Genomic DNA, 24,196 nt, shown 5'->3' on the forward strand with positions numbered 1-24,196 from the left:
CGACTGCCTGCAATTATAATTGTGACTACTTGTGACTTGGACTACGTCTGCTTACGACTGAGACTACTTGTATCTGTGACCACTTGTGACTGCAACTACTAGCGACTGCGAAAACTTGTGACTGCAATTGTAACAACTTGTAACTGCGACTGTGACTACGACTCTGAATACTTACAACTACCATTCCTTGCGACTGTGATTGCATCTATTTGTGACTTCAAATAATTATACTTATGAGTGTGACTACTTCTACTTTCAGGAAATATTGAGGAGAATGTAAAAAAAAAAAAATACTCTTTGCGATCTGGTTATCAAAAACATGCATCATTATTGTCGTAGGAATGGCTGAGGATATTAAGTTGAAAGTTTCAGGGTATGTTGAGACAGATGCTGCTAAGTTCTTGGAGGAAAATGGGGCCCTCGTACTTAATAGATAGCCCCATCAGTACTGGCAAGAGTCTTGAAATAGCCACTTTGTTCGAAGTAGTCAAATGGTCTATTATCTATGCCTCTGGGTATGCCACACCCCCCGAGTCTCAGGGAAAAGGGTAGCTAACTATTCAATTTCTAGATTTCCCCATAGTTTACGTACCGAAATAATCATTTGAAGAGAACTTGACAGAACTTGACTTGAACTTGAACAGAATGTTCAATCCTGGTTGCCTTTGAGAAGTTTAAGGGTATGAAGATGAAACTTCAAGGAACATGAGACGATGTTGAACTAAATTAAAAGACATTATGTACATTATGGTTTTCAAAAGGACGTATTTGCAACATCTTAGGGATGACTAAAAGTATTTATTGACTTGAAACATTCAGGGCCAATAATATTATTATTACTGTGACTGCAACTGTGGCTGCCTCTATTCGCGACTGTGACTATGACCACTTGCCACTATCTTCATTCCCGACTACTTGCGACTTCGACTGTGAATAATTGCGACTGGTACTGTGACTATTTGTGACTTCAACTGCTTGTAACTACGAATACTTGCAATTTCAACTACTTTCGACTGTGACAACATTCAACTGTGACAACTTACGACTGCGACTACTTGCAGCTACGATTGTGACTCCTTGCAAGTATGACTACGAATACTTGTGATTACGAATGCTACAACTTACGCAATAAATTTAATTAAACTAACCACATGTTGTCAATGGGCACTTCTGAATCATCTCAGGAACAGCTAGGATTATTAAGTCGAAAATTTCAGAAAATGTCGATTGAGATGTTGAACTACATCAAAAAATACCATAACCATCCTGGTTGTCAAAATGACATATCTGCATTATCTCAAGAGCAGTAAAGGGCATTAAGTTGAGGGTGATATGGAACTTAGGAAAAAGACAAAATTTGAATCCAAGTTGTAAAAAAGGCGTATCTGCAATATCTCAGGAACGGTTAATGGTATTTATTTCAAATTTAAGGTGATTTTGAGGGGAATGTTAAAATAAATCAAAAGACACTATTTTCAAACAAGCTGGCTGTCAAAAGGCCGTGTGTGGTGAATATAAAAAAACAGATAGTATATTAAGTTTGAATTTTTCGAGAAACATTATTTAGAAACATTTGAATTCAACCTCCTATTTTATTTTCATTCATGTGTAATATTTTGAACATCCTTCCAGGAGGATTTCTTGAGTATATTATCTTTAAATTACTCTTGAACTTCAATTTTAGTTCAAGAACCGTTCCAAACCATGATTTTAAAATGAACGAAACTTATACAATAATTATAATGAGTAGAATCAAAGCCAATGCTTAGATAACTTTACTCAGCTTAGCAATTTAAATTAAAATCCGGTATTTTGAGCCTTTAGCCAAAAACCTGAAAAAGCGGGAAAATTTTCAATTTATCAAGTGATAATAAAACTTACCAATTTAAAAGTGATCAAGAATTAAATTTAAAATATCTTTTCTAAAAAGAAGTTTTTCAAAGAAAAGCTTTTAGCCGTATTACTTTTATGACAGGCATAAATAATGCTCTATAATAATTCATACTTAAACCGACTAGGAATTACTATTAAAGAACAAATGAAACCCATAAAAGATAAAACTCATATGCATAATCATATCAACACACAAAGATAACAGATACTGATCAAAAAGAATAATTACAACTCAAGACTATCAAGCACTGCTTAAAAATGTTTTGCTGATGCTTGGTGTGCAAGTATAAACCACTGAAGATAAATTTATAAAGCCTCAAATGGATGAGTTCGGTCAAATAAAAGTTACAAAAAATTATCCACACTAACCATTGATTTTGTATGGACTGTGTATATCTTTGAAAACAATTATACGCCATCACACAGAATTATTTATTCTTGAACTAGAAGGGTATATGCATAGTTTTTTGCTAATGATAAAGTCCATCAGCTATTTGTTTTTTCATTCGATTGTATTTTGGCCTTCTATGGGCCAAAATTGTAGTTTAGCACCACAAAAAAAAAAAAACTAGTTTGCTCTGATATAAGTTGCTCCAAAGTAGTACTAGAGCTTTTAATTTTCATCCTTACTAATAATCAAAGACTATTGGTTCGACAGGATCACTTACTCAAAAAAAAAGAAAAACAACATGTATCCATGACATTCTTTTAGAAAAAAATTGTATCGTTCATTCAATGAAATATGCCTAAAAACCTTTTTTAAAGGGTCTCTATCATGCCCGGTTTGCTGATTTCCTATTGAGGTGCGTTTGACCGTTTCCCGACATATACCAATTTTTCTTGTTTTTCTTTCTTTAGATATGTACTTGAAGCTTAGCTTATATTCGTTGAAGAACCTGAAGTATATTCTTCATTATCATTATTCGTGTATAATACGACTTTTAGCAAGTGGTTGAAACGTGCTTGGTTATTGTGTGATAGTTAGATTGGCTCAGCAAATTTATCGCAGACATTCTTCATGGTAAATTTCATCTGGATCTTTTATATGTATTTCATTGCATTGTAGTTGCGCACACGTTTTGAAATTTTGTTATAGTGAAGGCTTAAGTTCTTTGCTGGAATTTAAGCCCAAAAATATACGCTAGGTTATTCTACTTATGCTCCACTTATCAAATTAAAATAAGAAAGACAAATGTACTGAACTGAAGCTTGGTTTAGGCCTACCCTGAAACTCTCAATAGTTTGAAAATTGCTTTCTGGTAGACTAACCTAGGCTACTGTGTATTGGAAATTAAAAAAAAGAAATTTTAATTCTAGTATAGAGTTTTATAGAGTAGTATAGCTTTCAGCACACTCTTTCTCTTCCCTTTTGCAGAGATGTAGACTAGGCTACTTGTAAAGCTTTTAGTCTAGGCCTACTGCAAACTTCTTTTCATCAAGCTTGCTATGAAAGCCAAACAAGGTTTTTAAAAGCAAGCCAGAAGCCTCTACAAAACTTGCATCAAGTCTAAAAGCTGACTAAGTATAGCCTGGTAAGCTTAAATCAAGGCTCAAACAAAAGCCAATAGCAAGTCAAATCCTCAATTTAATTCTCCAACTATAAAAATAACCTTGAAACAAGCCAATGGGAATCCTTTGATCAAGCTCTTTTGTAAGTTTAAAATGCTGAAATAGGCTAGCCTAAGCTTGCAAAACAAGCTAATGTCAGCAGTTCTTAAATAACCTATCTGAACAGTTTCCTACTATTATGCTAGAACAGGACTAAATTCTCATAAAACAATTTGGTCATGAAACTACTGTTAATAGATGCATTTTGACTTTTTGAATGTCTTTTCTCTCTTGAAAAACTACCACAAACTCAACCTAACAAAAAAATTGTCACTAAAAGCCACAGAGCAATTTTCAGTCTTAAAAATGTTAGCAATTTGAAATTTCTGACCAACAAAATGGAAATGATTGCAATTCTATATGCATAAATAAAAGAATATTTGGGCCAGAATAACTCCATAATGTTGAGTTTGTGGTAGTTTTGCAAGAGAGAAAAGATGTTCAAAAAGTCAAAATGCATCTATTAACAATAGTTTCATGACCCAAAAAATTGTTCTGGTAATACCAACTGGTAAAATTCTAGTTAATTGACTTCTTGCTATCTTGGAAAGGGTTTAGGTTAGGAAAATGAAACTTTCAGGGATGAGTCTACAAGCTAAAGTATGTCCCAGGAAGGTATTTTAAAGTACCCACTTCCACTTCTTCTCCCTCTAGAGGGCCCTGAACTTTGTGTACATGACAGGTCTATACCTATTGAAATTTTGACAAAACAACATTTACCTTAATTTTCAGTTACTAGTTGCTTTTTCTCTGCCTTTAGTTCTGAAAATGCAATTCCTGTTATTTGAGCAGCATTTTGAGCCATATTAATGTTTTTTTTTCAAAATTTAGGAAGTGTATTTGCATATCTTTAAAACCTTATAAAATGGAATTGAGCAAAGCTATGAAGCTGAAAACAATTTTGTTGTACTTCAATAAAGCAGAAGATTTATTTTGCAAGGTTTCATTTTTATAACACACATATTTTTAAAGGTCATCAAAGGTCAGGGCCCTCAAGAGGGAGGAGTGGAGGTAGTTGCTTCAAAATACCTTCCCGGGACATACTTTAGTGTGTAGATTTATCCCTAAAAGTTTCATTCTCCTAACCTAAACCCTTTCTGAGATAGCAAGAAGTCAATTAACTAGAATTTTACCCCAACATTGACCAACAATTTTTGTTAAGATGACCAAAACACTTCTAAAACTATAGTGGTTAAAGGAATATTTTTGGTAAAATTCTAGTTTAGTTACTTTTGGCTATCTTGGATAGGGGTTAGGTTAGGAAATGAAACTTTCAGGGATGAGTCTACAGGCTTAAGTATGTCACACGAAGGTATTTTGAAGTACCCACCTCCACTCCTTCTCCCTCTAGAGGGCCTGAAATTTGCCTACATGACAGGTCTATACCTATTGAAATTTTGACAAAACAACATTTTACCATAATTTTCAGTTACTAGTTGCTTTAGCTATGAAAATGCAATTCCTGTTATTTGAGTAGAATTCTGAGCCATGTCAATATTCTTTTTTTTCAAAATTTAGGAAATGTATTTGCATTTCTTTAAAATCTTAAAAATTGGGACTGAGCAAAGTTGTGAAGCAGAAAACAATTTTGTTGTTATTCATTCAAGCAGAAGATCTATTTTGCAAGGTTTCACTTTTATAACACACATATATTTAAAGGTCAGGACCCTCTAGAGGGATAGGAAGTAAAGGTAGGTACTTCAAATCACCTTCCCATGACATACTTTAGCCTTTTGACCCATCCATGAAAGTTTCATATTCCTAATTTAGCCCATTTCTGAGATAGCCAAAAGTCACTGATCTAGAATTTTACCTAAATTATGTTTTATGTTGGGAAATGATCATATTCCTATACCAATTCTCCTGCTTAATACTGTACTACAATTTTTTATTGCTCAGTCATACAACTTTAAAATTTGGGCTGCAGTTAATGATTCTGCAACATGTGTGGTTTGTAGTTTCATAAGAATTTGAATATAGAAATTATAATCAGTAGAAATTTAGAGGCAAATCAATGAGCTGTATAGAAGTCTGACAAACAAAGCCTCAGCTCAAAAAAAATGCATCATTTTAACAGTACATAGAGAAACATGAATGGTGATTAACACTTGAGCTGACCTTCTGTTGTAACCAATGGATACAAAGGAAAATTCAAGTGAAGTTATAATGTATTGACTTTTATATTCATTGTATTGACCTTTTTATTTCATATTTACACTTCCTTTTATAGATGTTTTAACTGTAGTAACTATATTAACTTCTGTTTTTACTGTATTGACCTTTTTATTTATTTATTTTGCTAAGTGCAACATCATTCACTTGCCCCCCCCCCAAAAAAAAACAACTCTACTCTTATTTTCCTTCTGGTCATCCAATCTATTCTGTAAATAATGAGCTAAATGTTGCTGTCATTATTGACAATGAACCCCAAAGTCTTCTTGCTCACCCAAAGTCTTCTGTGCAAAGGACTAGTTTTGACCACGCTTTAAGGTGGAATATCTCCTACCTCCCCATGTTTTAAGACAGGTATTAAGGTTCTGGAAGACATACAGAGATGTGCCATTAAAATGGTATCTGACATGTAGGAACTCTCTTACCCTGTAAAACTAACACTTCTGTACCATCAGCAGAAACTTCTAAATAAGTTTAGCCAAACCACAGTCTGTACTTGATTCTTTTCTTCTGGAAATGTCAATGATTGGGTCAAATTCTCTGAACATGTAGCTATTGCTGACTGTTGGTATTTTCAGATGAAGACTGGAGCTTCACAAGGAAAAATCCTTAGATTGTTTCAAGCTGTAATTTAAGGCAATGCCATACTTTGAAAATGCTTTGACTAGGTTCAGTAATATCATATCAACCAGAGATTACTTTAATTTGCACTTTGGAGTAAAATAAAGGTCCATACTGGATCTCTTGTGTTCTCTGTTGAGGATGGTAAGCTTTTGTCAATGTGTTAAGGCCCAGTGACATACTGTAAGAGGTCTACTGAAGGGATGTAATTTAGGCCTACTCAGTAACAGTAACCACAAGGTAGGTATGTTCTGTGATGACCATTCTTCAGTGATTCAAAGCTGACACCACCACACAAAAAACAACTTTGGATTGAGTATGTGAAATGGTTGGCTATGACAACCGGCATCAGCCTCCAAGCAAGACACTTTTATGGTGATGTTGGTATCAGTGCGTGAATGGGAAGCCTCTGTTTCAGCTTGAAGACTCCAAGTCATCAACAGTATGCTTAGAGAAGAAATGTTGCCGTTTTTTTTTTATTAACAAGCGGTTTTGAAAGCTTATGTCAGTAGCATATTTTTTACTTGCTGGCTTGAATGTTTGCTAATGAGGGGGTTATTTGGTTGTGCATTATATTTGTTGGCCAGCATCATGTGACTACAGTAGTGTCTGAAAACTAGTGTTGGCAGCTGCAGGCACTCTAGTTTCTTATTGTAAGGGAGATCATGTAGGCCAGCTATGCACTTTTTTGCATGCCTTTGAAATCCCTCAATTAGGCTAGTATCATTCTTATAGGAATAGGGGGTAAAACATGCATAAAAAGCCAATACAAGTCTGACCATAGCCTTAGAAAGATTTTTTTTTGTGGAAGCAGCTAGTTATAGTGCATTTGAGGAGACCTAGACTTGAATTTGCTTTTAAGACTGCTTGTCGCTTGGGGCCATGGAATTTTAGTTGTTCATCTTTTATTATTCCTAGATCTTTTTTTTTGGGACTTATCTTAAGTAATGAATTTGACATTGCCAAATTTTTATTTAAGTATCAAGTATTAAGTACTCAAAGACTGTGGATTATATTTGTCTTATTTAATGTTTGAATAACAAACATTCAGATTATTATATTATCAGAATTTCTTTCCTGTTTTTCTGTTGCAAGCAAACTAGATATAATTTCCCACCAGGTAGTTTCAAAGGTAGATTTTAATTTGTCTATTGTTTTGATCTTGCACAATTATTGAACAAACCATAAACCTGTTCTGTTGTAGTATATCAAGGAGGAGTGTTGTGGTAACAAAGATAGAGCAAGAGGAAATGATTTAGTGTCTTATATTTGAGTTTTGGTGCAGATGGAATCAGTGCTGCAACAAGTACTCCAAATTTTTACTTTAGTATCAAGTATTAAGTACTCATTGTTTTTTTTTACTTAAATATCAAGTAATAAGTACTTTCCAAATTCTTACTTAAGTATCAAATATCAAGTAGTTGCCAAAAATTGTACTTAAGTAATACTTCAAGTACTACTTCAAGTATTTATTCTATGTGTATATATATCAGTGCTGTCACTTACTTGAAGTACTACTTAAGTAAAATTTTCCATTACTTGTACTTGTACTTAGTAAAAACTCTAGGGTATACTTATTACTTGATACTTAAGTAAGATTACGAAATACTTATTACTTAAGATACTGATAATGTACTTGTTTTTCAAATACTTTACCTTTGACACGTAAATTTTTTTTGCGTGTGCTTTGGCAATGTACAAGAAAACATCGCCTTTGGATTTAGAGTAAATTCAGATATAGCTCCATGTCCTATTTTTGGATGTGAAATAAGATATTTGCTTATAATAATAATAATGATATTTATTACCCACAAATATACAAAAGTATAAACAGTGGAGTACAGAGACAAAATTAATAAACAAAGCAAAAACAAAAGTACACGTAACTCAACAATGGATAATAAAATAGACTAACAGATCAGTAGAACAGACGAAGTAAAGCTGCATTGATAACTAGAAATATTTAAAACGCAGTAGAGACCGCCGCTCATCTTTCGCATTCATCAAATTCATCATTTATTAATAACCCACAAAGATAACCCTATGGAGAAAAGGAAAAGCAAACGAAATTAACAAAACGACAAAAAAAACAACTAATTACTTATCCTACATAATACATAAATAACAAGAGAAAATATAACTAAAATAGAAAGATAACTTATAAGAAGAATACGATTATGGCAGCATAGACCCATATAGGGAATTATTCTTGCAGAGAGATCGGACATAGCAAGACAGCCGATTTTGGATGGCCAGGTATGGATCAAGAATGTCATATCTTTCACTAATCCAAGAGTTTCTAGTCCAGGGTGGTAGGCCTAACAAGAACTTACAAAAACGGTAAAAGCATGACCAGATTTGTCTTGGTAGATATGAGTAGACCATAAGATTTGCGGATCTTGCTGGTCAAATATTCAACTAGCAGTGATCTCGTAGATTTCACATCACAGCCGATTGGGAGCCCAAGGTAAACTAAACTAGGCGCTGGTCCCACGACACTATTTCCAAGTCGGATATCAGGAACGTCATCTGAGCTTTGACGGTTGAAAACAACAATTTCGCTCTTAATTTCGTTAAAAGACAGGTTTATTTCGGAATAAGCGTTTCTTAGAATATCAAAGTTCTTTTCTATCATCCCAAAAGAACGGCTTAAATTCAGTATATCATCAGCATAATTTAACAGTGATATATTTCTACCTGTAAACACAAGACTCATCTCAATATCTTTTTGTGATTCTACAACACTATTATTGTAAAGGGTAGGGGAAGAAACTGCACCTTGCCGTATGCCTTTTTCTACAGGAACTACTACAGCCGAAATTTGTGGACCATCAATGGTCGGGACTTTAATTCTAACCTTCAGTTTCTTATATAAATTTCGGAGTCGTAGGACGATTGATCTGTCAAGGCCACGTTTGAGCGCACACGACAGTATCTGAGCATGGACGCCAGAATCGAACGTTCGGCGTACATCATGACTAGCTGCTATAACCCTTTCCCCTGTCTGGCCATACTCTAAAAGTATATTATAAATGAGATGATGAACATGTTTCCTACTAACAAATTGTTTAAAACCAAATTGGTTATCAGGGCTTTCACAGACTGCATAACTCATCAATAAAAAGAAGCTCAAAAATTTTGCAAAAAAACTGGGGCAACTGTTATGGGGCGATGAGAACTGTATTGAGCAGGGTCTTTTCCTTTCTTTAATACCGGCGTGACAACCCCAACACAGAAGGAATCTGGCATCTGGCACTAAACCACAAGTGAAGATCATCTGGTATAACAGAGTAAGATGCTCAAGGACCCCTTGGCTGCCATGAGCTAAATGCATGCCACAAATTTGGTCAATGCCTCGCGAGAACTTCTTCTTTGCTTTAATTATCGCCGCCCGAGCATCAGAAACAGTTGGCGATACTTCACTTAACATGAGATCAAGATTGATCATTATCTCCTTTAAGGAGGTAAAGCGTAGCATATATTAAATGCGTAAACTTACCATTGCTGTATTTAATATATGCTATGCTTTACCCCCCTCCCTAATGTGCAAATATATACTCCAAACTTTTGATAAAGCTAATGATATAAAAAAATATGAAAATATAATACTTAATTAGGAAAATTGTAAAATTAAAACTTAGAATTGTGTACCCAGAACGCAGAAATGTTGTTAAAAGGAGGTCTTCCTTTTGCCTTTACTTCCGCCCACCACATGTACTCTACTAAGTATGATTTTAAATGATGGCGGGATATACCTCGATGCCGTTTATTACGTCACTTTACGGAACCCCACGTTCTCTCTATTTTATGGATAGAGGCGCCGATTTATTATATAACTGATTATTATTATAACGGTGTCTATTATATAACCGATAAGTAATGTCAAAACACCTCAACAAATGTGAACAATGGAATATCTGCAAATTGGCCCACTAGTGAAATTTTTTTCAATATCTAACTCATTTTTGAGAACAAGTATAAGATACGCCCTTCTGTTTTGGATAATAATGTGGAGATTAGATCTGAAGCCAACGTTTTTTTTTATTTCTTCCTTTATTTTGGTTACTCTCAGCAAATCGACCGACTAGTGAAATCTTTCTCAATATCTAACTCATTTTTGAGAAAAAGTGTTAGATACGTCCTTCTCTTGTGAACGACAATGTGGATATTGGGATTGAAGCCAGTGCTTTTTTTCTACTTCCTGCTTTATTTTGGTTACTTAAGACATACTATTGCATCCTGCCTTTTTTAGAAATTGATATTTCATTGATCTAGATATGCATCTTCATATTTCAACACAAGCTGAACGTCGGGTGCTGCAAATTCTATTTTGTAATAACTATTCCACTGTTCTTCTGTGGGCCAGAGGCTGGGACCGTCGCAATCACTTCTTTTTTTCCTTTTAAGGAAATTCCACACGGCATTTGGCTCACTTTTCAGCGCGTTACTATTTTCGTCCGGAATGGTAGCATTGTGCTTCTGCTGGCATTTGGCAAACTTTTTTTCAGATAAATCCGCACCGTATTCACAGCACCTGACCGGGGCTTTCCAATATCCATTCACATTTTGTGCCAAAACTTAGAAGCATGACAAAGCTGAGCTAGGAGTGGGTTTTCTTTCCAGTGTGGAACTTCAGTACCAATGCGAACCCTGCGTTGTGGTACCGCAGCACTTTCAGCGACTCTCAAAGCATGGATTATTTCCATGCAATATGCATTTAAATCAATCTGTTTTTCAGTGGTTTCTAGACTGGGATTTGCTTGTAGAAGGTGGTAGGGTACTTTGATCCTTCCCATAATTTCATCACAAACAGACTGGTATACGTCTATATTGATCTTCTTCCAGTCAGATTTCTTACGCCACTTCCTGACTTTACTGGGACCTATACTTGGCTGTATAGTTGTATCGAAAGAACAGGATACGGATAAGTGATCGGAAATGTTGATTGTAGTGTTCACATATGGAGAGGGGAGAGGCAATGTCGTTTGCTTGGTTTGAAGAAAGAAATAAAGGGCCGAGGTTGCTCCCGAATTATGGATGTATGTAAAATCAAGATCGTTCTAAAGAACCTCAAGACCGGCGAGGGCATTAAGGAAGATTTGTGAACGTGGGTTTGTACCAGACAGATTACAGTTCATGTCACCCGCTAGTATAACGTTTAATCCCTGTTGTTTTGAACCACTAACTGAACTTGCTAATTTTTTGAAAGCAATACTGAACTTGCGTTCAGACTTAAGGTCTCGGTAGTCAGTTGGCATGTACACTGAGTAAATGACAGTCTCGTTTATTTTGACCGCAACATAATTGTCAGAAGACGAGTGAAGAGTCGGTAGAAGTTCCGCTCGGGCGAGTACCGCTATACCACCGGATGGCCTACCTTTTCCACTTTGACTGGTTATCGCTGAAACCCCAAATACTTTCAGCCATCCGTCAAGTGAAAGAATGTCCAGACTTTCACTGGAGAAAACGTGTTCTTGTATACACAATACGTCACATGACTCTATTAGGCGATACAGAAAAAGCCTTTTATTAATAACACCACCATTTATGTTCCAAGTAGTTATCCTTAAAGTTTGACTGTTCATTGATCTTGATCGGTCCGTCTGCCCGTATGTGCGATCGAGTATAGCGGGAGAACCGCCGGTCGGATTTGGATTAAAATTTAACTATTTGGATTAAAATTGAGCTTAATTAGGGTAATGGGGAGGGGGCTTTAAGTTTGAAAAAAAATTGAGTTTTTCATTTCATTCAGTGTAACTTGCGAATGGAGAGACGAATTTCGATGTAAATTGAATAAAGATGCCTAAGAGTACAATACGTATAGAGCTCTGGGACGGAGGCCCTAGCTTAATTAGGTCGAGTGGGAGGGGGGCTTTAAGTGCTGAAAAAGTTGACTTTTTCGTTTAACCCAGTTTAACTTGCGAATGAAGTAATGGATCTCAATGAAAATTACGCCAAAGATGCCAAAAACCATAAGGCACATGATGTTTGGAGATAAAGACCCTAGCTTAATTAGGGTGAGGGGAGAGGGCTTTAAGTGCTAAGAAAAAGTTGAGTTTTTCATTTAATTCAGTGTAACTTGCGAGTGGAGTGATGGATCTCAATGAAAATTGAACCTAAGATGCCGAAAGAAAACCAAAATAGAACGAAAGAGAGCTCAAATAGAACGAGGGGGAGTGGGTTTTAAGTACTGAAAAAAGTTAAGCTTTTTGTTGAACTTGCGAATGGAGCAATATATCCGAATGAAAGCTAGATCAAAGATGCCTAGAATCAGGGCTCATACCGAGCTCTAGTATCACAAACCCTATCTCAAATACAGCAAGGGGAAGGGGGTATCAAGTTTTAAGAAAGTTTAGTTTTTCTTCAATTTAGTAGGGCCTATAACTAATTCCACCCGTGGCTTGCCCAAAGCCTGGAAATAATCCTTTTCCAGAATGAGCCATACTGAAATGAATGAGCCATACCTTCAACCTGGCAAATATTCCATCCCCAGAAAAAATTACTTTTTTTCCCGGGAGATTTCCGACTTAGTCTCATGGTTCTTGCCACTTCATGGTGTGAAAACTGCTGCTAGAAATAGATACGTTGCAACTTCTGAAAACTTCGGCAGTTTGACCAACCGCATGGAATGCTTCTGAATCAGCGGGCTTGCTGCGGGCCCGTGATTTTATAATTTATGTGCGTACGGAGTTTTACCAACCACCTGAATTGACTACGCAGCATGCGGCTTGCTTGAGTGAAAACCAGCCAAAGGATCTAGATGCCATACATTTTCATAGCGCGTCTGAAATTTCAAACAGTTCGTGGTAACGAAGTGTAGTAAGGAGCGACCCGGCTCAATAGTAGCCGAACCTCTAAAAAACTGAGTTTTGATACCAATAGTTACATCAAAAGAATTGCATTTTAATGCTGATTTTAACTATATAAGTTTGATCAAGTTTAGTCTTACCCATCAAAAGTTATTTTAGAAAATAGGGGTAAAAACCCCCTAAAGGTCTTAGAATCTTAACGAAAATCCCATCATCAGATTCAGCGTATCAGAGAACCTCAACATAGAAGTTTCAAGCTCCTATCAACAAAAATGTGGAATTTTGTATTTTTGCCAGAAGACAGATCACGGATGCGTGTTTTTTTTTTTCAGGGGTGATCGTATCAACCTAGTTGTCCTAGAATGTCGCAAGACAGCTCATTCTAACAGAAATGGAAATTTCTAGTGTCCTTTCTAAGTGACCCAAACAATTAGAGGGCATCTAGGCTCCCTTCCACGCACATTTTCCCCAAAGTCACCGGATAAAAATTTTGAGACAGCCATTCTGTTCAGCTTAGTCGAAAACCCAATAACTATGTCTTTGGGGACGACTTAGTCCCCCCAGTCCCTAGGTGAGGGGCTGCAAGTTACGAACTTTGACCATTGTTTACATATAGTAATTGTTAATTATGAACTGTACAGACGTTTTCAGGGGGACTTTTTTGCGTTGGGGCGGGGGGGGGGGGTGCGAGTAGGAGGTTACGTGGGAGGATCTTTCCATGGAGGATTTTTTTTACGAGGGATGAGAATTTCCATTTAGGGGGCGCAGGATTTTCTAGCATTATTTAAAAAAAAAACAATGAGAAAATGAATGATTTCTTTTTCATCTGAAAGTAATGAGCAGAATTAGAACTTAAAACGAACATAAAATATTACGTGTACAAAGGGATTCGTCTCCTCCACAATACCTTGCTCTTGACACTAAAGTATTTTTAGTAATTTCATCTATTTATTCTAAGGCCTTTGTGATTCAGGGGTCATTCTTGAAGATTTGGGACAAAATTCAAGCTTTAGTTTAAAGAACGAGGTATTGACGAGGGGGCAAACCCCCTCATATACGTAATAAAAATAAACAAATATGGAAGTTCGTTACGTAAGTTAATTCATAAGGTACGTATGTTCATTACTAACAACAAGAGCTAAGAGCTCGTATGGCACTTGTGTCGAGGCCAGAAGAGCTAAGAGCCAAGAGCTCATATGGTATGGGCTCTAACAAAATTCTAAGAATCAATAGATTGATTTAAAAGGAAAATCAGAGGGTTAATGCCGGTCGGGATTTAAAATAAGAGCTTTGAGTCACGATGTCCTTCTAAATATCAAAATTCATTAAGATCCGATCACCTACTCGCAAGTTATAAATACCTCATTTTTTCTAATTTTTCCTCTCCCTTTAGCCCCCCAGATGGTCGAATCTGGGAAAGCGACTTTATCTAGTCAATTTGTTCAGCTCCCTGACACGCCTACCAATTTTCATCGTCCTAGCACGTCCAGAAGCACCAAACTCGCCAAAGCACTGAACCCCTCCCCCCAACTCCCCCAAAGAGAGTGAACCCAGTACGGTTACTTCGATCACGTATCTACGATATTTGCTTATTCTATCCACAAAGCTTCATCCCGATTCCTCCAGCATTTTCCAAGATTTCCGATTTCCCCCTCCAACTCCCCCCAATGTCAACAGATCCGGTCGGGATTTGAAATAAGAGCTCTGAGACATGAATTCCTTCTAAATACCAAACTTCATTTAGATCCGGTCACTCGTTCTTAAGTTAAAAACACCTCAATTTTTCAAATTTTTCCAAATTGACACCCCCCCCCTGCTCCTCCAAAAAGAACTGATCCGTTCCAATTATGTCAATCACGTATCTAGAACTTGTGCTTATTCTTCCCATCAAGTGTCATCCCAATCTCTGCACTCTCAGCGTTTTCTAAGATTTATGTTTCCCTCCTCAACCCCCTATGTCCCCTGATCCAATTTGAGTCGAAAATAGAGCATCTGAGACATATATCCTTCTATATATCAATTTTCAATAAGATCCGATCACCTATTCGTAAAATAAAAATACCCCACTTTTCATCTTTTCTAAGAATTCCGGTTTCCCCCTCCAACTCCCCCAATGTCACAGGATCTGGTCGGAATTTAGAACAAGAGCTTTAAAGCACAAGATCCTTCTAAGTATCAAATTTCATTAAGAACTGATCACCCGTTCGTAATTTACAAGTATCTCATTTTTCCGAATTACCCCCCCCCCACCCCCCTCCACCAAAGATAGCGAATTCGGTCCGGTTATGTCAGTCACGTATCTTAGACTTGTTTTTATTCTTCCCATCCAGTTTCATCCTGATCCCTCCGCTTTAAGTATTTTCTAAGATTCCCCCCCCCCCCAATGACGCTGGATCTGGTTGAGCTTTAAAATAAAAAAATAAGTTACGAGGTTATTCTAAATATGAAGATTCATGAAGATCCTATCACTCCTTCGTAAGTTAAAAATACGTCATTTTTTCTAATTTTTCAGAATCACCCCCCCCCCCCGAATTCCCCCAAATAGAGCGGATCCGTTCCACTTTTGTTAATCACGCATCTAAGACTTCTGCTTATTTTTCCCAGCAAGTTTTATCCCGATCCTTCCACTCTAAGCGTTTTCGATGATTTTAGGTTCCTCCCCCCCAATGTCACCAGATCTGGTTGGCATTTAAAATAAGAGCTTTGAGACACGATATCCTTCTAAATATCAAATTTCATTGAGATCCGATCACCCATTCGTAAGTTAAAAATACCTCATTGTTTAAATTTTTCAGAATTAATCCTCCCCCCCCCAACTACCCCAAAGAGAGCAGATCCATTCAGGTTATGTCAATCACGTATATATGACTTTTGCTTATTTTTCCCACCAAGTTTCATCCCGGTCCCTCCACTCTAAGTGTTTTCTGAGATTTCGGGTTTCCCCCTCCCAACTCCCCCCAATGTCACCAGATCCGGTCGGGATTTAAAATAAAAGCTCTGAGAAATGATATCCTTCCAAACATCAAATTTCATTAAGATCTGATCAACCTTTGGTAAGTTCAAATACTTCATTTTTTCTATTTTATCCGAATTAACCGGCCCCCCACTCCCACCCAGATGGTCAAATCGGGAAAACGACTATTTCTAATTTAATCTGGTCTAGTCCCTGATACGCTCGCCAAATTTTATCCTCCAAGCTTACCTGGAAGTGCCTAAAGTAGCAAAACTGGGACCGTCAGACCGACATAATTTGCGATTGTTATATGTCACTTGGTTAATACCAAGTGCCATAAAAACGTTCGTGAAAAAATAAAAAAATCTAGTTGTATTTTCAAGTAGCCAAAAATTGGAGGGCAACTAGGCCCCCTTGCCCACCCCAGTTTTTTTTATCAAAATCGTTCGGTCAAAACTATGAGAAAGCCATTTAGCCAATTTTTTTTTAATAATATGCAAATTTCGTTTTAATTATTCATGTACGGTGAGCCAAATTCAAAACATGCATTAATTAAAAAACATTCAGAAATTAAATAAAAAAAACAATTTTTTTTTTAACTGCAAGTAAGGAGCGACATTAAAACTTAAAACGAACAGAAATTATTCCGCATATAAAAGGGATTGACCCTTCCTCAACGTGTCGCTCTTTACGCTAAATTTTTTTGTTGTTTTAAAAAGTAGAGTTATGAAAAAGAGTCAAATTTAGCGTAAAGAGCGAGGCGTTGAGGAGGGGTCAACCCCTTTTATATACAGAATAATTTCTGTTCGTTTTAAGTTTTAATGTTGCTCCTTACTCGCAGTTAAAAAAACTTGTTTTTTTATTTAATAATTTGAAAACTTGAGGCAGTTTCCTTGAAAGGCGTCGAGGGCGAGACATGTCGTCGAAGTATGAATCGAGACTTCATTTTCAAATTGTTCTTTTCTTTCAGCACGCTGACAATCTTAAGCAAGCTGCCGAAAGTGTGGATTTTTGCTGCTCCTTTTTATTGAGCTTTGAATTCTCTTATTAAAAAAGTCTGCAACTGACTCACTTGACTCCTTACTTTTAAAATTGAGTTTTTTTTTTGTTGCTAAGGTTTTTACTTATTAAATCAGAGAACGAACCACTTTATTACCTTTTATCTGTTTTAAAGCCAATCCGAAGTTTGTTTTTCTATTTTCCCTATTTTTCCACCATTCCCACATGTTTCAGAATAACCCTGTATTTTTTCAAACGCGCCAGATTTGACTGAACACTAATCGCTACAAGTTCAATTTTACATGCACTTTGTTAATCCTGTCATGTGATCTGTCTGATCCAATCAGGAGTTTTTGACTGCACTTAATTGTTTTGATAGTCTGTTCCTTTCAAGCCGTTGCGTTGAAAATCGGTTCAGTTTAATTTTTGGGTGTGTACCAGCCAAACGAGGGAAACAGTTGAAAACGATAAAATGGAAAGTCCGGTTCTTGATTAAGATTTCTGGGAGAGGAATGAAAGGGGACATTTGATAGGCAAGGAAAAGGGCTAAGAAGCCTTCAGAATGGCTTTAACAAAAAGGTAGCATGGGCTTGGTATCAGAAATATATATATATATAAGCTGTGTGAAAATATATATAATAAGTACTTAAAGTAGTACTTGAAGTACAACTTAAGTAAAATTTTGGTAAGTACTTGATACTTAAGTAAGAATTTGGAAAGTACTTATTACTTGTTACTTAAGTAAAAAAAAACAATGAGTACTTAATACTTGATACTTAAGTAAAAATTTGGAGTACTTGTTGCATCACTGATATATATATATATATATATATATATATATATATATATATATATATATATATATATATATATATATATATATATATATATATATATATATATATATCTGATATAAATCCCATGCTACCTTTTGGTTAAAGCCATTCTGAAGGCTTCTTAGCCCCTTCCCTTGCCTATAAAACGTCCCTTGTCATTCCTCTCTTGGAAATCTTAATCAAGAACCAGAATTTTCGTTTTATCGTTTTTAAGCGTTTCCCTTGTTCAGCTGGTACACACCCAATGAAGTCCAAGAAAATAATCTTAACCAATTTTCAACACAATGGCTTGAAAGGAAAATACTATCAGAACAATTAAGTGCAGTCAAAAAACTCTTGATTGGATCAGACATATCACATGACAGGATTAACACAGTGTACGTAGAGTTGAACTTCTGGCAATTAGTGTTCAATCAAATCTGGCACATTTGAAAAAATACTGGGTTATTCCGAAACATGTGGGAATGATGGAAAAACGATTGAAAGTATTGTTTTCCATTGTTTGGCTGGTACATACCCAACAAAGTTCAAAAAATAATCTGAACCAAACACAACGGCTTGAAAGCAAAAGACTTTCAAAACAATTAAGTGTAGTAAAAAAACTCCTGATTGGATCAGACAGATCACATGACAGGATTAACATAGTGCACACAGAGTTGAACTTCTGGTGATTAGTGTTCAGTCAAATCTGGCACGCTTGAAAAAAATACACGGTTATTCTGAAACATGTGGGAATGATAAAAAATATTGAAAGTATTTTTTTCCTTATTTGACTGGTAGACACCCAACAAAGTCCAAAAAATAATCTCAACCAATTTTCAACACTATGGCTTGAAAGAAAAAGACTATCAAATCAATTAAGTGCAGTCAAAAACTTCTGATTGGTTCAGACAGATCACATGACAGGATTAATACAGTGCACATAGAGTTGAACTTCTGGCGATTAGTATTTGGTCAAATCTGGGACGTTTGAAAATAATACAGGGTTATTCTGATATCTGTCGGAATGTTGGAAAAAATATTGAAAATAGAAAAAAACCCAAATTTAATAGTAAGGAGCCAAGTGAGTCAGTTGCAGACTTTAAAAAAAAGAGAAATCAAAGCTCAATAAAAAGGAGCTACAAAAATACCACACTTTTGGCAGCTAGCTGAAGGTCGCTGTCTCTCAGCATGTTGGAAGAAAAGAAGAGTATGAAAATTAAGTCTTGATTCACACTTTGATGACATGTCTCGCCCTCGGCACCTTTATAAGGAAACTGCCTCAAGTTTTCAAGTTAAATTTTAGACACGCTATGAAAATGTATGGCATCTATATCCTTTGGCTGGTTTTCACTCAAGCAAGCCGCATGGTGTGTAGTCAATTCAAATGGTTGGTAAAACTCCCTACAAACATATACTATAAAATCACGGGCCTGCATCAAGTCCGCTGATTCAGACGCATTCCATATGGATGGTCAAATGAATGAATGAACTTTATTATCCGTAAAAGTATTAAAAAAAACACAAAGTAAGGATTATTGTAAATAAACAAAACGATAAACAGCAAGAAAAAAAAAAATCAAACTAACAAAGGACAACGTGGACTAATTAACCAGTATTAATATGGAAAAAGGGCTGCAGAGGGTCGTAAACGTGAATAAGTAGATAGTCTTTTTACATAAATCATCACCGGAAGACCGAATCCAAGAAGGCATATCTATTAAACCAAATCGAGCAATTATTTTTCTGTTTTGGCGCCATCTAGGAAGCCGGAGGAGGAATTTGCAATATCTGAAATAAGCCGCACGTAGAGTATGGCGATTTTTCTTACGAAACAGATGAGCCTTGCCTGATAAAAACAAAAGCACAGGGGCGCAATAAGCGTTATAAATCATGCACAAACCGTTGCGGTTGTAACGGCTTTTGTTTGGGGATATTTATTCGTATACGACGCGTAGGTTTTTCCCGGCTTGATTCACTAGGGATGAAAAGGTAGTGGAAAGTGTTGGACCGAAACACAGACCAAGCCAACTAACTAAAGAAAAACGTGGCAGAATTGTAGTCCCAGCAACAAATGGAGCGACCGCATAAGGGCTATTAAAACAAATAAACTCGCATTTAGACGCATTAACTGACAGTCCAATCTTAGATAGTTCATTGGTTAATATAGTAAAATTGTAAAGCAATCCACGGCGAGTCCGGGCAACAAGAAGAACGTCGTCTGCATATGCAAAAGAAGACAAACCAATATTATAGTAAAAAAACGGAACTTTTAAGGGGACGCAGGCACAATGCAAGCACACATTTAAATATACTAGAAGACAATACGGCAGAATTTGCAACCTATCTATTTTTAGCAGCAGTTTTCACACCATGAAGTGGCAAAAACCATGAGAATAAGTCGAAAATCTTCTGAGAAAAAAAGAGTAAAACAAGAGTTAAGAGCTCATATGGCACTTGTGAAGAGGTCAGAAGAGCCAAGAGCTTATATGGCATGAGCTCTAGCAAAATTATAAGAATCAATAGATTAATTTAAAAGAAAAATCAGAGGCTTAATGCCGGTCGGCATTTAAAATAAGAGCTCTGAGACACAAGGTCCTTTTAAATATCAAAATCCATATTTTTTCTCTCCCTTCATCCTCCCCAGATTGTTGAATCGGGGAAATCAACTTTATCAAGTCAATTTGTGCAGGTCCCTGACACGCCTACCAATTTTCATTGTCCTAGCACGTCCAGAAGTACCGAACTCGCCAAAGCACTGGACCCCCCTAACTACCCCAAAGAGATTGAATCCAGTCCGGTTTCGTCAATCACATATCTACGACATTTGCTTATTCTACCCACCAAGTTTCATCCCGATCTTTCCACTCTAATCGTTTTCCAAGATTTCCGATTTCCCCCTCCAACTCTCTCCCAATGTCACTAGAACCGGTTGGGGTTTAAAATAAGAGATCTGAGACATGATTTCCTTCTTAATATCAAATTTAAAAATACCTCACGAACGGTCACCCGCTCTTAAGTTAAAAATACCTCAATTTTTGTAATTTTTCCGAATTAACACCCCCTCCAACTCCCCCAAAGAGAGCGAATCCATTTCGGTTATGTCAATCACGTATCTAGGACTTGTGCTGTTTCTTCTCACCAAGTTTCATCCTGATCACTCCACTCTAAGCGATTTCCAAGATTTCTGCCCCCCCCCGCCCTAAATCCCCCCAATGACACTGGATCCGGTTGGGAATTAAAACATGAGATCCGAGTTACGAGGTCCTTCTAAATATGAAATTTCATCCGATGAAATTCAAGATCCGATCACTCCTTCGTAAGTTAAAAATACCTCATTTTTTCTAATTTTTCAGAACTTAAAACCCACTCCCCCTTGTTCTATTTGAACTAGGGTTTTCATCTCAAAACTTGATGCCTGTCACGGTCTTAGGCACCTTTGGTTAAGTCTCTCGCAAGTTACGCTGAATTAAATGAAAAACTTAACTTTTTTAGCACTTAATGCCCCCCCCCCCAATTAAGCTATCTGCAAACATTATGTGTCTTATGGTTTCGGCATCTTTGGCTTGACTTTCATTGAGATCTATTACTTCATTCGCAAGTTAAACTGAGTCAAACAAAACACTCAACTTTTTTAGCACTTAAAGCCCCCATCCCCCTCAACCTAATTAAGCTTGGATCTCCATCCCAGAACTCTATGCATATCATACTCTTAGGCATCTTAATTCAATTTTCATCGAAATTCATCTCTACATTTGCAAGTTACAGTGAATTAAATGAAAAACTCGAATTTCTTTTAACACTTAAAGCCCTATCGCCCTAATTAAGCTCAATTTTAATCCAAATAGTTCAATATTAATACAAATCTGACTGGCGGTTCTCCTGCTACACTCGATTGCACAGACGGGCGGACAGACAGACAGATCTCAAAAACCTATTTTGATGGATATTTTCGACTATCCAAATAGGTGATGATGCCTGGATGATGATATGCTATTGTTTTCCTTTTTTTTAATCCAATGAGCCAACATGGCTGCCTAAGACGTTGCAAAATCCGTCCGTCCGTCTGTCTGTCTGTCCGTCCGTTTGTGTAATCCCGTATTGGGGGAGAGCCGCTGGTTGGATTTGGATGAAAATTTTGATGGCCAGATTTGGTGCCAAAGATCATGAGACACATCAAGTTGAAAGATGAAGACCCTAGCTCAAATAAAACAGGGGGGGGGAGAGGACTTTACCTGCTAAAAACAGTTTTTGTTTAATTCAGAATAACTTACGACTTGAGTGATGGATCTGAATGAAAATTGAACCGAAGAGGCCTAAGACCATGACACATATCAAGTTTTGAGATAAAGAACCTAGCTCAAATTTAACAAGGGGGAGTGGGTTTTAATTCCTGAAAAATTTAAGTTTTATGTTTAATTTAGTATAACTTGCAAATGGAGTAACGGATCCGAGGGAAAACTAGATTAAAGATGCCTAAGATCAGGGCTCATATCAAGTTCTGGTATCACAAACCCTATCTCAAATAAGGCGAGGGGGAGAGGGTTTCAAGTATTAAGAAAGTTGAGTTTTCCTTTAATTTAGTAGCACTTATAACTTATGAATGGAGTGACAAATCTGAAGTCAGATTCGTCTGAATACCTGGATTGAATATGATAAAATACCACTGCATTGGATCCAGCTAGAATTTCCTAGACTTGTTTATTGCAGACAACATTTAGATGGGCAAAGATTCATAGCTTCAGTAGTTTTACCAATAATATGGTCCTCAAGATGATGAAATTGTAGAAATCTGGTTCAGTTGACGAGATGACAAAACTTAAACACTAATGTCAGAAATATAAGCCAAAATGGACCACATTATGCAACATTTAGCACAAAACAAGGGATTTTGGCTCACTGTCGACCAGTGAACTGTGAAATAATTTCAATTTTCTTTGTTATATAACTTTTAAACAAAAATTAAACCAAGTGTTAATTATGCTATAATTTTTTTCGTCAATAACAATTACCATATTTCATATCCAAAAATAGGGCATGGAGCTATATTTGAGTTTACTCTAAATCTAAAGGGTGATGTTTTCTTGTACATTGCCAAAGCACACACGCACAAAATTTTCGAGTCAAAGGCAAAGTATTTGAAAAGCAAGTATATTAAAAGTATCTTAAGTAATAAGTATCCCGTAATCTTGCTTAAGTATCAAGTAATAAGTACACCCTAGAGTTTTTACTTCAGTACAAGTACAAGTAATGGAAAATTTTACTTAAGTAGTACTTCAAGTAAAAGTACTTCAAGTAAGTGACAGCACTGGTTGAACTCAATTAGCCAATAATTACCTTAAATTGAACTTGTCAGAAATAGGATGATCCTGTAGCTGCTGGTCGATCCTGTAGCTGATGATAGTGTGCTGACTGATCAGGTGAATTCCAAACTAATCACCTGAGCTTTTTGCATGCCCTCTGCCCATTTTTATGACACTTGGTATTAATTCGGAAAAATATAGAAAAAATGAAGTATTTTTAACTTACGAATGGGTGATGGGATCTTGATGAAATTTGATGTTTGGAAGGAGATCGTGTCTCAGAGCTCTTATTTTAAATCCCGACCAGATCTTGTGACATTGGGGGGTTAGGGGGGAACTTCATCCATATCTCTCCACTCAAGGCTTTTCCAAGATTTCTGTTTCCCCCTCCAACCCTCTATGTCCCCGGATCCGATCCGAATTGAAATAGAGCATCTGAGACATAAGATCTTTCTATATATCAAGTTTCATTAAGATCCGATCACCCATTCGTAAAATACCTCGATTTTCACGTTTTCCAAGAATTCCTATTTCCCCCTTCAACTCCCTTCAATATCTCCAGATCTGGTCGGGATTTAAAATGAGAGTTCTAAAGCACAAGATCCTTCTAGATATCAAATTTCATCAAGATCTGATCACCCGTTCGTAAGTTACAAATGCCTCAATTTTTCTAGTTTTTAAAAATTATTCCCCCCCCCCCAACTCCACCAAAGAGAGCGGATCCAGTTATGTCAGTCACCAATCTTGTGCTTATGCTTTCCATCAAGTTTCATTCTGATTTCTCTGCTTTAAGCATTTTCCAAGATTTCCTGCCCCCCCCCCCCTAATGACACTGGATCCGGTCGGGATTCAAAATTAGAGATCTGAGTTTCGAGGTCCTTCTAAATATGAAATTTCATCAGGATACGATCACTCTTTTGTAAGTTAAAATACTTCATTTTTTCTAATTTTTTTAGAATTAACCCTCCCTCCAACTCCCCCAAAGAGAGCAGATCCGTTCTGATTATATCAATCCCGTATCTA

At 36.5% G+C, this 24,196-nt stretch overlaps 1 protein-coding gene across 2 annotated transcripts in view; it reads left to right on the forward strand.

The window, feature by feature from the left end:
- The first annotated feature begins 2,823 nt into the window (after positions 1-2,823).
- The window catches only part of LOC136042496 (uncharacterized), a 177,733-nt gene continuing 156,360 nt past the window's right edge, over positions 2,824-24,196 (forward strand). The window contains exon 1 of one of the 2 annotated variants that reach the window (XM_065727459.1): positions 2,824-2,914. The gene's annotated coding sequence lies outside the window, so the exon portion shown is untranslated. Of the gene's footprint in view, positions 2,915-2,975; positions 3,039-24,196 lie in introns of those variants that run through there. The other variant, XM_065727461.1, reaches the window with a different exon arrangement.

The sequence above is a fragment of the Artemia franciscana genome, unplaced genomic scaffold (assembly GCF_032884065.1).
Source record: "Artemia franciscana unplaced genomic scaffold, ASM3288406v1 Scaffold_1375, whole genome shotgun sequence".
Classification (NCBI taxonomy): domain Eukaryota; kingdom Metazoa; phylum Arthropoda; class Branchiopoda; order Anostraca; family Artemiidae; genus Artemia; species Artemia franciscana.